The sequence below is a fragment of the Lissotriton helveticus genome, chromosome 4_1, assembly GCF_964261635.1.
Source record: "Lissotriton helveticus chromosome 4_1, aLisHel1.1, whole genome shotgun sequence".
Lineage (NCBI taxonomy): Eukaryota > Metazoa > Chordata > Amphibia > Caudata > Salamandridae > Lissotriton > Lissotriton helveticus.
Window position 1 is genome coordinate 1,207,744,384 of NC_136063.1, and position 13,120 is coordinate 1,207,757,503.

Sequence of the window (13,120 nt, forward strand, 5' to 3'; positions counted from 1 at the left end):
ACGGCTTGCTCGCGTGTGCAAGGGAGCGTCTTAAAGGAGATAGAGAGGCTGATTCAGTAGCGCTAGGGGCCATCCTAAAGTATGGGTATTACAGGATGATTCCTCTGGCCGAAGTCTAATAGATATACCTCATGGGCTGTGCTGACTTCGTAGTGAGGGCAATAATTGTCGAGGGTCACTGTTTTTAAAGGGGAAAACATGGTTGTATGCATTCTACACATTAGGTGAATATTTACATTTATGTAGTGTACACAGTCATACAATTTGTTTGTTACGATATGCAATCTGAATATATAAGTACTGCATGAATACGGAATAAATGCAATTCTTGAATACTGCATACTACAATTTTATTGTGCTGAATGTACCATGAATAATAACTGTGGTGTGTAGAATATATTATATACCAATACAGAGCAATTGCAAAATATATATATAACTCAGACCACCCAACTTTGATAACCACAAACCAAGCAGCCAATGCTGGAGACACAGGTGTCGGGGAAACAGAAGACTCCACAAGCAGGAGTGACTCTAGCACTCCTGTCCCTGACATGCTTAGGAGCAGCAGGCATCAATCTGGTGACCCAGTCACCACTGAAAGCGTTGAGACCCAGCCTCGTGCATCCCGCACTGTAATGCGTGGGCGCAAACATTGAACATGTCCTCAACCTACAGGACAGGTCACGGTGAGGTTAACTGTGACCACCCAGTCAGAAAAATAGACGTAGTACCATGGTGTGGTATCATTTAAATGCAGTAGTGACAATTAAACTACGTACTTCAAAAACTAAGCCTGTCTGTGTCTCCTTACTTACTTAGAAATATCGGCGTGTGATCTCTGCCCGTCTCAGTCTCCCATCTGTTGCTGGTGCTGCTCCTGTTGCATAGGGCTCTGCCTGTTCGGTGTCATCATCAATGTCCTCATGATGTGTGAGCTCCACCTCTGTGCCTTCCTTGGTGGCAAGATTGTGCAACATGGCACAGGTCGCTTTCATTTTGCAGCACAGGATTGGAGTATACTGGCGTGCACCTCCGCTCTTGTGGAGGCAGCGGAACCTGCTTTTGAGGAGTCCAAATGTGCGTTCAACAACGTTGCGAGTTTATCTGTGAGAGGTAGGGGGTGAGCACGAAGGACTGCAGGGCATATGCGCTATCGCCTAGGTGGAAAAGAGAGTGCCATTAGTTACATTCTCATGATACATTCATCTGCTATAACTATCAGGGTGTGTCACAGTCATATACCTAGCAGGTATCCTTCCCCAAACTCTCCAGCAACAAGGTGTGTGTATATCCCACTGTTCTGGAATATGTACGAATCATGGGTACTCCCAGGGAATTTAGCCACAATGTCTGTAATGAAGTTGCCAGCATTGCATATCACCTGCACATTGATGGAGTGCGTTGACTTCCGGTTCCTCTATATGTGTTCTGTGGCTGCAGGTGGGCAGAGTGGGATATGGGTGCCATCTATGCAGCCTATCACGTGAGGGAAGTGTGCCAGTTCATATAACTCAGTTTTGGTCTTCGCAAGTTCCGTAGGTGTGTCAGGTAACCAAATATAATGATGCATTCTGTGCATCATGGCCTCAAGGAACTTCCTAAAGAAACGGGACAGGCAGCTCTGGGACACACCACTTACTGCAGCAATCACACTCTGGTAACTACCAGAGGCAAGCAGGTGTAGGCTACACAGCACCTGCACATGGGGAGGGATGGCGTGTGCCCTTAGTATTGGGTGATCCAGGAGTAGGTGCAGGTCCCTGATCAAGTCCAGGATGGTACTGGGGTGTAGCCTGTACCTTTGCAGTATCTCTGGCTCAGTCAATTGGAAGAGTGTTATCCTCTGCCTGCACACTTGCTTCTCCCTTCTCCATACCCTCTCTCCTGCTGCCTGTAGCCGTAGCCGCCTTGCTATGACGTAGAATGCCGCCATTCTAGTTACACTGTTGCATTTTGGGGCCTTATTTTATAGCCCGCACCTGGTTACCACCTGCTTTAAATCCATGGTAAATACCGACTCCTAAATACCGAATTTCATGAAATTCTGTATTTTTTTGGTTTCCTACATCTCAATTGACATTTTTTACCGTTTCTTATTTACCGATTCGGTAAATAAGAAATTGGTAACTATGAATTCGGTAAATTACAAATCGGTAAAATACCGACTCATATTTTCCGGTTCGGTAGATTTTTGACTCCTAGATCTCCTTTTCAATATACCGGTCGGTAATGGCCGAAATTACCGAATTTCAGAGGTAAAGGATGGCTCGGAGTCGGTGCAGACTCCCTACCTTGTCAAAGACCCACATGCTATTTATATTCCATCTTTCTTCTCCTAGCTGTGCACTGGTGATCACATGTCTCCTGGGTACATCTCAGCCATTCTGATGTCTTCCACATAGGTTTCTAAGTCAATTGGATTCTCTGAGGGATTTCCATGAATCAAGGCTCCTAAACCAAGCAAATGTAGCCACGCTCTTTGCACTGATAAGTCATCTCTGTCTCTCCTTAAGTCACATCATATCTGCAAACAAGGAAGAATAGGCTGAACCAAGTCACACATCAGCCTTCTGATATAGGGCATCTTCAGAGGTTTGCATGATCTACAGAGTTTTGCTTAGCTACTTCTTTTTCAATTGTTATAAATGTAATTGTATTGCAGTTGATAAGTACTACTATGCAATGTTGCATTCCTATCTGTGTTTCTTATGGGCATCCCATACAGGGGTGAAAGTTAAAACTTCTTGACGATGTTGAATTGCCTTTGTGCGCGTGTGTGTGCATGTGTGTGTGTGTGTTTTTGTGGGTGTTCTTTGGAGACTTTTTAAACTGACATTTCTCTTACCAGAGATTATTTGTGTGTTTTCACCTATAGTGAAGTGCACTCTCTCTTTTAGATCCCATCAAGCACACACTTATTTTCCTATCATTCACACTTCAAACATATTTTGACACTATTTGTTAGCAGAAACGTAAAGTAGAAAATAGACATAACATCTCACCGGCTGACTTTTACTCAGGCTTTCAGTCTTATAATGGAGGACTGTTCTGTGGCTGGTTCAAATACTGTGAGGATCATGGTTCAGATTCTGGAACTGAAATGTTTCATTAGTGGGATCCCACCAGACATTAACTCCTCGTCCAGTCAATCTGAAGTGGCTATGCAGCACAGCAAGGCAGCTCTGATTACCTTTTCCAAGTACCCCCTGTGTCGGTGAGAGACAGGGCTCTCAGAGAACAATCCATAGTGGTATCTAGCAGAGCTGAACAAGGGTGATCACTGTCAACACACTAATAGTTCCCATCGAATAGCTTCTCCTTAATCTGGAGTTGCTGGATATGAAGTCAATACTTAAAATCTTTCCCCATCAACAACTTTGTGAGCATAACAAATTTTTATTTGGAGATTATTGTACTGCAAACTAATTTAGGTACTGAGTAGTTATTGATGGAGCAAGAAGGGCCTCAGGAGCCTTATTCAGGACACCCCAGTGGACTCCTACCTTATTTAGGGAGTAGAAAAAATATAGGGCCTTTCAATGCTATTGTGCAAGCCATTAACATAGTCTTAATCATCTTCTACCACAAATTTGACAATAAGCACCTTCCCATTTCTCATGAGCAGATATTGTATTTATGATCCTGCAATGTATCACAGTGTGTGGAGGGCTGTGCACAAATATGGCTTTGGAAGCTTTTTTGTTCTTGCATATGTTGATTTTATTGAAGATAGCGCAGAGACAAAACAAATAAAGGTGGAGTCTCAGTCTCTTTATGTCACAACCTCAAAATAATAGGTGAATGTGGTAGTGAGTAAGGGAGGGAAAAGATTATAACACTGTCTGTCTATCTCAATTGTCTTCTACCCATGCCAGGCTCTTCTTCCATATCCTAAGTCAAGACGTTCAATCACCTGTCACCTTTGGAGAAGGAAAAGAAATTGAAAGAAAGATGAAAGGAAAAAAAACACTCTAAATGGATTAGGATAGTTGGTTGTGCTTGGTATTATATGTAGTTTAGGCACATTTTCCCACTATTTTTCATCCGAGGAGGCCGGTTGGTGTGAAAAAAAACTGAGTTGCTGGGAGGTCTTTTAGAACTATATCAACCAATCTGATTTCAAATGTAGGGAAGTTCTTATACTTTCTCCTGGCTATAATCATCCTCTCTTTCCAGTTCCTCCCTTTTTAAATAATCTGCTAGCAAACTCTGTCACCAAAAGGAGAGTAGTAAGAAGGAGAGAAAAAGAACATAAAAAAGAAAATTGTACAAGTATGTCATGTCTTAGACAAAGCAATAAGTCTAACAAGTGGGTGGGTCACAAGGTCACTCACCTGGGAAGACGCAACTCTCATCAGTTGTGGTGGGTGTATGCACAATAGTTGGCAGTGTCTGCCACTCTTCACTCTAATCCTTTGTTTCCTTGTTTGCCACTATCTCCTCATCTGGCTCCATTTGGATTCTCTTTGGTTCATGGCTTCCTAGTGTTTGGACTTTGATTGCTCTCGTTTTTCCCATTTTCCTTTCAGCGTCCTTCTATCCTGGTCTCTTATCCCAGTCTTCCACTCCTGCTGTCAAATCAGTGTCCTCTTCCACCTAGGGGGAATGCCCCCTTTTTGTTGCTTCTCACTTTCTTCTCTCCTCCACCTCTCTCCCTTTCCTGTAACACAAAGTCCTCCTTCAATGTCGATGATCAGGTATATGTGAAACCAGAAAAGGCTTGGGTCTGGTTATTGCCTGGCCTAGACCACTCTAACTAAATAAACAACAAAGATGGCCAGGTAAATAAATTAAATCTATTTACACCACACTTAACCAATAATCCTAGGCGGGCAACATTTTCATTATGATCATTTATTACTTATTTGCATGTATTTTTTGCATTTCAATATGTGCGAAAACAAGACACTGTTATCAAAAAAACATTATACACCATTGATACAAACACATATTACAAACAAATGAAAATGAAAAACATTCATGTAGACATCATATAAACAAGGGGGATGGGGATGCCTCCAAATATTACTTTCATGGGGCACCAGTCCTAATATTTTATATACAAAAACAAGTGGCTAATCAATAATTTCTGAGGGCCTGCCTGTCCTCTACACTAGAAACTGTTTTTTGTCAGGGTCTAGTAGCAGGAAAAATTATTTAAACTGTATTCCTGCAATACCCATTATGATTCTGGTTTCAGCGTAGAGTCAACACGTTTCGAACCCTTAGGTTATTCGTTGTAATATGTGTTTAAAATGTAGTCTGTGGTGGACCATTTCTCAGCAAAGTTTACTGAGGTTTATACTGCCGGGCAAAATACTGTGGTAGGCGAGTCTTTAATCTTGTACAGAGGACAACTGCTTTTCATGCATTATATGCATAGTAAAACACTTCGTACAGGATTAAGATTTATATGTTGTATGAGAGTTTCACTGGGGCCACCTACAGTCTTAGAATTTATACTGTAAAAGCCTCTGGTAAAAATCCTGTGGGTTGCCCTTCCTCATTGGGAATTCAAGTAAGGACTGTGTGGGATTTTGCAAACTCGCACTTTCATAAAGGTTAGGAGCTTGATGTATACAATTTCCATACATGAATACAGCTGTTCACTGAACTGTCAAATATTGGAATTGTGGCATTGTGTACAATTTGAAGAAACTGCAAAGTGTTCCCTCAGGTGCATGTTAATAAAGTGCTCACAATAGGGTGAGTGTCTTTTGTTGCACCAAACTGTTAGCTAATAGATTCTGTGATATGGAAATACATGTGTTCGGTATTGTCCAAGAGGCACAGTTTGGGGTCAGTTAGCAGAAGAACAAAAGTCCACCTCAATATTTGTTAAAACAAGGACATGGGTGGGGTAGATGGAGCTCATCAGTTGCTCCAACTGTATGATTGGCATGTAAATCCTGTTCTGTTCCAAGATATTGGCTGTTCATCTGATGCATTTGTCAAGACTCAATCAGTACATATGGTGTCTGTCATAAGACTAGCTCGGCATGTCAGATGTTGTTCCTTAAATTTATGCAGGCCATTATCAAACGTCTCACTCCTGTAGAAGCAGCAGCCTCCTCTTCATCTATTGTAGACCCTGAGGCAATGCTGAAGGATCAACATTTTGCATTCCTGCATCAGAGATTAAGAATATTTATAATGAAAATGCATGGTTTGTTCACAGCAAGGCAGATGGCAGGAGAGTCAGTACAATTGTACCCGGTTCCCATTTAAACTAGTCCTGGGCCTACCAACTTGCTTCACTTTGTACCACACAAATTTGGAGTTCCAAAAATCAACTAAAGTTGTACAGTCCATTCTAGAGCTTGTATCTAACTTCAAAATATAATTTCGGCCATCGTCCAATGAGTAGGTATGATACACATACTCTGACAACACTCAAAGTCTTACCACTCTGTTGAAGGAGTTATTTTTACAAATGCCAAATGGATTTTGGCAATCACATGGCCAGTAAGGAGCCAGATTCCATCAACGGCACAGCTCCTAGCATGCACAGCGGGTCTGCTATCGTGAAAGAAAAGATAAGCTCTCCTGACCCACGACCAGCTGGAATGAGGGAACATGAGTAAAAGCTCAACTGTGCAACCTCATAGAAATGTTGTCAGGTCTCACCACAAGACAAAGACACAAAGTGAGAATTAGAGCTACCCTTGACTTTTAATTGGCTCAATGGCAAAATATTGAGTCAAAAATATCTTCAAAAACAAGGTAAGAATGTTAATTTTCTTTACTAGCTAAAGCAACATTTAAAATTATTATTATTATAGTTAAACATAATACAATGTAAACTACATAGTTATATGTGTGTGTATATATAGTCGATCTTTATTCGATTTAAAAAAATCATAAAAGATACAGCTTCATACAATACATGTATATCAGACAAAGGCCAAATCGATGTATAATAAATACAGTGTAATTGTCCAAACCCACACCTGTTGGTTGCAAAGGTATTGCCTAGCATCTGTGTTAAATTTAATTAAAATCAATTTTGAATAAAAATAATATTGCTTAAAAGTGGCACTATTGGGCACACTAGATTACTGGAACGGTAAAATTTAGAATCGGCCATAAAATTATTAAAGTGAAAATGTATTGATCGCCTTTTCCACTTTATGGGGGTATTCCTTCTAGGCAGTATAAACCAAGCGCCTGTTTTGTTTGAAAACTATAATGTGCATGATCATTCACAAGGTGATGAAGTGAAAATGCATTGATCTCTTGTAGATACCAAATACATGGGATACGTATACAGGGGTTTCCAAACTAAGATCCACAGTAAAAAATTCATAAGTGTTTTAAAATTTCAGTCCATTTCTTTTGTGTGTTGAATTAAAAGCGAATAGATATCTACTAAGGCTGAAAACTATTTTCTGAGATGTGTCAGTTTTTAAAATACGTAATGCTCCTAAATGCAACCTAAGAACTATATTAATACAAAACGGTTTGATCCACTTTTTTGGAGAATAGTGTATGCAGGGCATAAGAATAGTATGTGGGGGTCGTTTCCGACAGCATTTAGTGTCCATAAAGTGCAGATGGCGTCCTTATCGTCAGTGTTGTTACACAACCACTTTGATGTATTACATTGGGTCTGCAAGATATCATGTGTAGGGACTTTGCTATTTGGGGTTGTATTTAGTCCATGTAAACCTCAAACAGAGGGACTGGTTTTATGGTTAAAAAGTGCAAAGTCAACCGTCCACTTTTGAACTGTGATGTATACTGCCATGAGTATACAACCAGTAAATAATTTTCAAGAATCTTTTTGAGTGATAAGTTAATGATTGAGGATTGTCCCAATAGCTAATTAATATAACCAAATATATATGTTTATATATAATAAAACAATGTTTCAAATACATTAATGTTAAAATAGTAAACATAAATGTAATTTAAAACTTTACAAAATGTATGTAACTAAAAAATATTATATCACTAGGTTTAAACACTACCACACACATATCACAATTATTTTATTTAACACTTTAATTAGAATATAAAAACAAACATATAACTGAAATATATATATATATATATATATATATATATATATATATATATATATATATATATATATATATATATATATATATATATATATTACCTACTGGCGGTCGCCAGTAGGTATATATAGTTAGGATTTTTTCTCTATGGGTTTTTTGAAAATTCTATGTCTAATAACTTTGGCGTTTGTGGACGGAATTGGCTGAAATTTTCAGGAAAATGGCACATTTTATTTCTGAGCAGCCCCTGAAAATTTTGGGGGGGTTCGTCAAGGGGGGGCCGAGAAAAAAGGGGGGTCCCAAAACGCGTTTTTCCCATGTTAATTTCCATAGGGCGGTTGGCCTCACTTTTAGCCCGAACGGCTGAATGGATTTGCACGAAACTTGGCAAAATTGTAGGGACTGGTAGCCCGATGTGCCTTTTGTAGGTCTCAATATATGTGCTCCAGTGGATTTTGAGAAATTAACGTTTAAAAAAAGATATATATCTGTAACAGCGGACCGGGCAGCGCTCTGGTTCGCGGACTTTTCGCGCAACGGAGCTTTGTGAAGCGAAGCTGATTGGTTCTCCGGCGTCTGTCAACATTCCAAACAGTCCGTAGCGGCCGCCATCTTGTCTCTCGGTAGGATCGAGAGACAAGAGGAGGTCAAAACAAAGGGGGAAATAACTATAAGGGGGCATAGTAGATCCTCGCTGACCCCCTAGGTTTGATGTGGAGGTTTTAAAAGGGCCCCGCGGGGCAAAAAAAAATAATAATAATAATAATCGAACGGCTGAATGGATTTGCACGAAACTTGGCAAAATATTAGGGACTGGTAGCCCGATGTGCCTTTGCTAGGTCTCAATATATGTGCTCCAGTGGATTTTGAGAAATTAACGTTCAAAAAAAGATATATATCTGTAACAGCGCTCCGCTTCGCGTAACGGAGGTTTGCGAAGCTGATTGGTCATTCTGTCACTGGGCTATAGTTGGGCTACATCTGGCTGATATTTGGGCTACATTTGTTTTTTTGTGTGTCTGGCGGCCATCTTTGGGCTACATTGGGCTACATTGGGCTTCATTGGGCTACATTCGGCTAATTAGCAAATAGCTCATCGCAAACTAGGAATGGTAAAGAATCGCTATTTATTCCTTAAAGTTCGCTATTTAGGAAATGCAAAAAACTTTGATGATACATATGGCGGTTCATCTCTAACAAGATAAGAAGCATAGGGATACATTTATGATGACTGGCGCATCACCAGGGATGTGTTAGTCATTCTGTGCCGCTGTTCCGTCACCTATGGTGTGCTGCATTTACAATGCGGCGCATCATGGGGCAAAAACAGCACAGATGCGTGATGTATCTGTGCCGTAAAGGTGGCGCATTGCTGGAGTTGTATCGCAAGTGTGATGAAGCTCCAGCAAGGGTCGGGGGTGCCCCTGTCGCAGGGTTTCTGTTCTCACACAGAACTGTGGACAGAGGATTGGAACCTCGGCGAATGCATTGCTGGAGTTGTATCGCAAGTGTGATGAAGCTCCAGCAAGGGTCGGGGGTGCCCCTGTCGCAGGGTTTCTGTTCTCACACAGAACTGTGGACAGAGGATTGGAACCTCGGCGAATTAGGGTGTCCCAAAACTCACGTTAGTAATCAAAAACTCCTTAGCAAGCTAGGTACAGTGTCACATTGGATATAACAAACTCTCAATGTTTAGACAATCCAGAATATGAACTTATAGTACCTCAGGATACGTGGAACTCATGAACAGTCGGTCGTTATAGATTTCTTAGAAACCAGAACATGGAGTTAAGAAGAACAGATGTGTATTTGAAATGTTTATTTACTAATGCCGTCTTCTCAGGCGTAGTACCTTAGATAATAAAAGTACACATATTATCAGTAGCAAAATTACCAGCATAGTTACTAGTACATAAAAAGCGAATGGTGACAGTATGTTAACATGCTGTAAATGAATAAGAGTTAGCAACACTTATAAGCAGCCGCGGGCCGTGGAGGGAGTTACGGTGGGGCAGGGAGGCGGGGAGGGGGAGGGGCAAGGTAGAGAGGGCTCCACCCTGCTTCTCCCCCTCCCCGCCTCCCTGCCCCATCGTAACTCCCTCCACGGCCCGCGGCTGCTTATATCTCACCCTCCCTAATACACATATTATATTATTTGCTAAGAAGGTCTCTTTGTGTTGGTTTAGGGCGTGCCCATACTTTAGTGTCTTAGATTTGAAGGAATCACATCAGCATACACCAGCTCTCTCTTCATGTGAACCGCATCAACTGTTGTGTATGTGTGTTCGGCAAAGCAATATAAAACCCGCCTCATGCCCAGAATTGGCAGAAGTTGCACTTATGTTATGAGTATGAAGTCGTGGAGATCAGACCTCATAACAATTCTGTATCGTGTTGTTCTTGAAACTTTAGCACTCGCTGTACAGATATAGTTTAACAAGTAAAGCAGATAGTAGACCAATAACATATTATTCTCATGTAAACCACGATGAACTACTAGGTGGAAAGCTAAAGCAACAACTAAGTGTCGTGTGCAGAAGTTGCAAAAAAGGAAAAATGGCGTTTAAACCGGTAATGAGCCCATGCTAACTTAACACGGTGTAAAGATATCCAGGACCTAGATGACACCTCCTCATGATCCGGAAACGAACTGAATAAGATAATAGAAGTGCCATCTCATGAGAGCAGATTGCAAGTTTATATGTGGACGGTCCGCAAGGTAAAGCATTAAAAACTAGGAAAATTTAATGCAAAAGAAAAATAAAACAGCCAAGTACTTTATCGAGTCTTAAGCCAATAGGCAAGGTAAATAATAAAAACTTGACAAATAAGTCAATGAATTGTCAATGAAATGCTAGTACTCAGCATATCAAACATGAAAAAGGTCTATGACATAACTGTGTATGCAAAATAAGCTGCAACAGCCTCCAATAGGAAGTCACCGTCTTCATCCGAAAACAGTTCAGCCATCCAATTTAAAAGCGGAAAAGAACATACGTGCTCTCCCAGCACCGGATCCTCTATCACCATCAGAGGACAGCTCGGTGGGTTTTCAAGAAAGCTCTGTTCCAAGAAAGACTGTGCTGCCGCCAGTAAATTCCAGGGACCAAGGAGTCCATGCATCAATGCCACAGCCATAATCCTTTCGCCAGGACAAACCAACTCGTGAGTAATGATAGGAGTCATCAGCTGATTAAAGTCGACGTCAGGAGAAACCGGTCCGCAGAGACACAAATCAATGGCCCAATCGAAATCACAGGTCAGGCAGTGAAATACAGGCTGGACACAGGTGAAGTAGGAGAATCGAAAAGATAATCCATATGCCGTGCTTAATATCGCCAACGGCATTGTGCCATAATATTCTAGCATGCGATTGCGGAACAGTGTCAGCAGCTGCAGGGTGGGAGGTTGCATAGGAGGGACATCCATATTTAAAAATGTAAAAAAGCACAAGAGCGTCCGCTGGTAATGCAAGTAAAAATGCCAATCCACGAACCAGAGTGCAGAAAATAGAATGAAAGGAAGCAGGGATGACTCCAAAGATTTTCTCAAATGAAGTCACGAGACCACTGGTAACAACTTTAAAAAAGTGCGCCAGGGACTTTGTGGAGGATGCGTTAAAGATAGTCGGAAACATGTTGCTGAAATTGAAAGGCAAATGTTAATTGAAAAAGGTTTTGCACCTCTGTATGGGTGTTCGCTATGTGAAGTACGAAAGTTTCACGGGCCGAACTCAAGGCCACCTCTCTCTGAGACAAAAGAGCTCTTATTCTTGCCATGCCGTTGAAACGTGTCTCAAGGTTGGTATTTGTGGCCAGATTGAAAACTCCCTATGTTCATGTGTGGGAGGAAATAGAACATTTCTGCAGCAAATAACCCGTTCACTTACTGTTACGATAAAAGGAATACTTTTAATTAACTCAGAACAATCTTCATTATTGAGCATCAAATAACTACCATTTTCCAACAACTTGAACGTGGGGATGATAGCAGGAACTGGCGTGCCTTGCAACACGCAAGCCATATTTGGTCGGTGTTTGTTGCATGAACCGTGTAACTGTATGTGCCTACACATTAGTGAATGATCTGGCGTCTCAGTGCATTCCTCTCCATTCAGATAAACTTCTTGATCATCTTTGAAACATCTGTATGTGTATGGAAGCGACCAGACCTCATGAAGAAAAGCACTACCTAAAGGTTCATAACGACCTATTGGTATATATTTCATACAATTTGAAAACTTATATAAAGCAAAAGGCAGCGTTATTAAACCGTGGATAAGGCATGTTGCCAAAAAACCCGCAATCCTCTGCTGATGATGTCACTGAGCATGTCATGAATGATGTAATATGTGACATCATCAGCAGTGGATTACGGGTAATGGTATCTCTAGTTTACTCCCTTATAGCTGTCTTTCTTTTAACATAAGTGTCTGTTTCCTTCCCTTATACTTACTGTTTTTGGTTCGCTTCCGGTTCGCGTACCGGCGAGCGAACTGGGAAGCGAACTAAGAGAAATAGAGGTTGGCACAGTTCCAAATATTGTACCAATTTTTTAATAATGGGGAGGTAGTTCTGAAAAGAACTTTTTTTTTTATTTTTCTGAACATTTTTTTACTGTTTTTGAATTTTTCGGAACAGTTTTATATTTTTTGGGGTTTTTCTTGGAGGGGGCAATGAAAACGATTCATTGTAAAGGGCTCAACAGGAGCAACAAAACAAAAAAAAGAAGTATTTATTATTTTGGGCGTTTCGGACAAACTTGCATATGATAGTCAATAGCTCTGTTGATCAGAGTGATGCTTTTTTCTCCGTAGGAAATGAATCCATCGCAAAATGCGCAGATGTGTTTTACATCACCAAATCTCATTTGTATATTTGGCACCATCTCCCTGCCCTCTGGTCCCGTTACTTCCGGTACAACAGATCTTCTGGCCATAATAGGGAGATTATCTAGGTCGTTCCGAAACTGTGCAGCACTGTAGTTGTTAGGATGCCACCTAGTCATATGGCGATGCATTGTGTAGTTTCCAAAGCTGTATTTTTTGTCGGTTCCTCTGGACAGTCTATCTTGACATATAAGGCAAAATACGTATC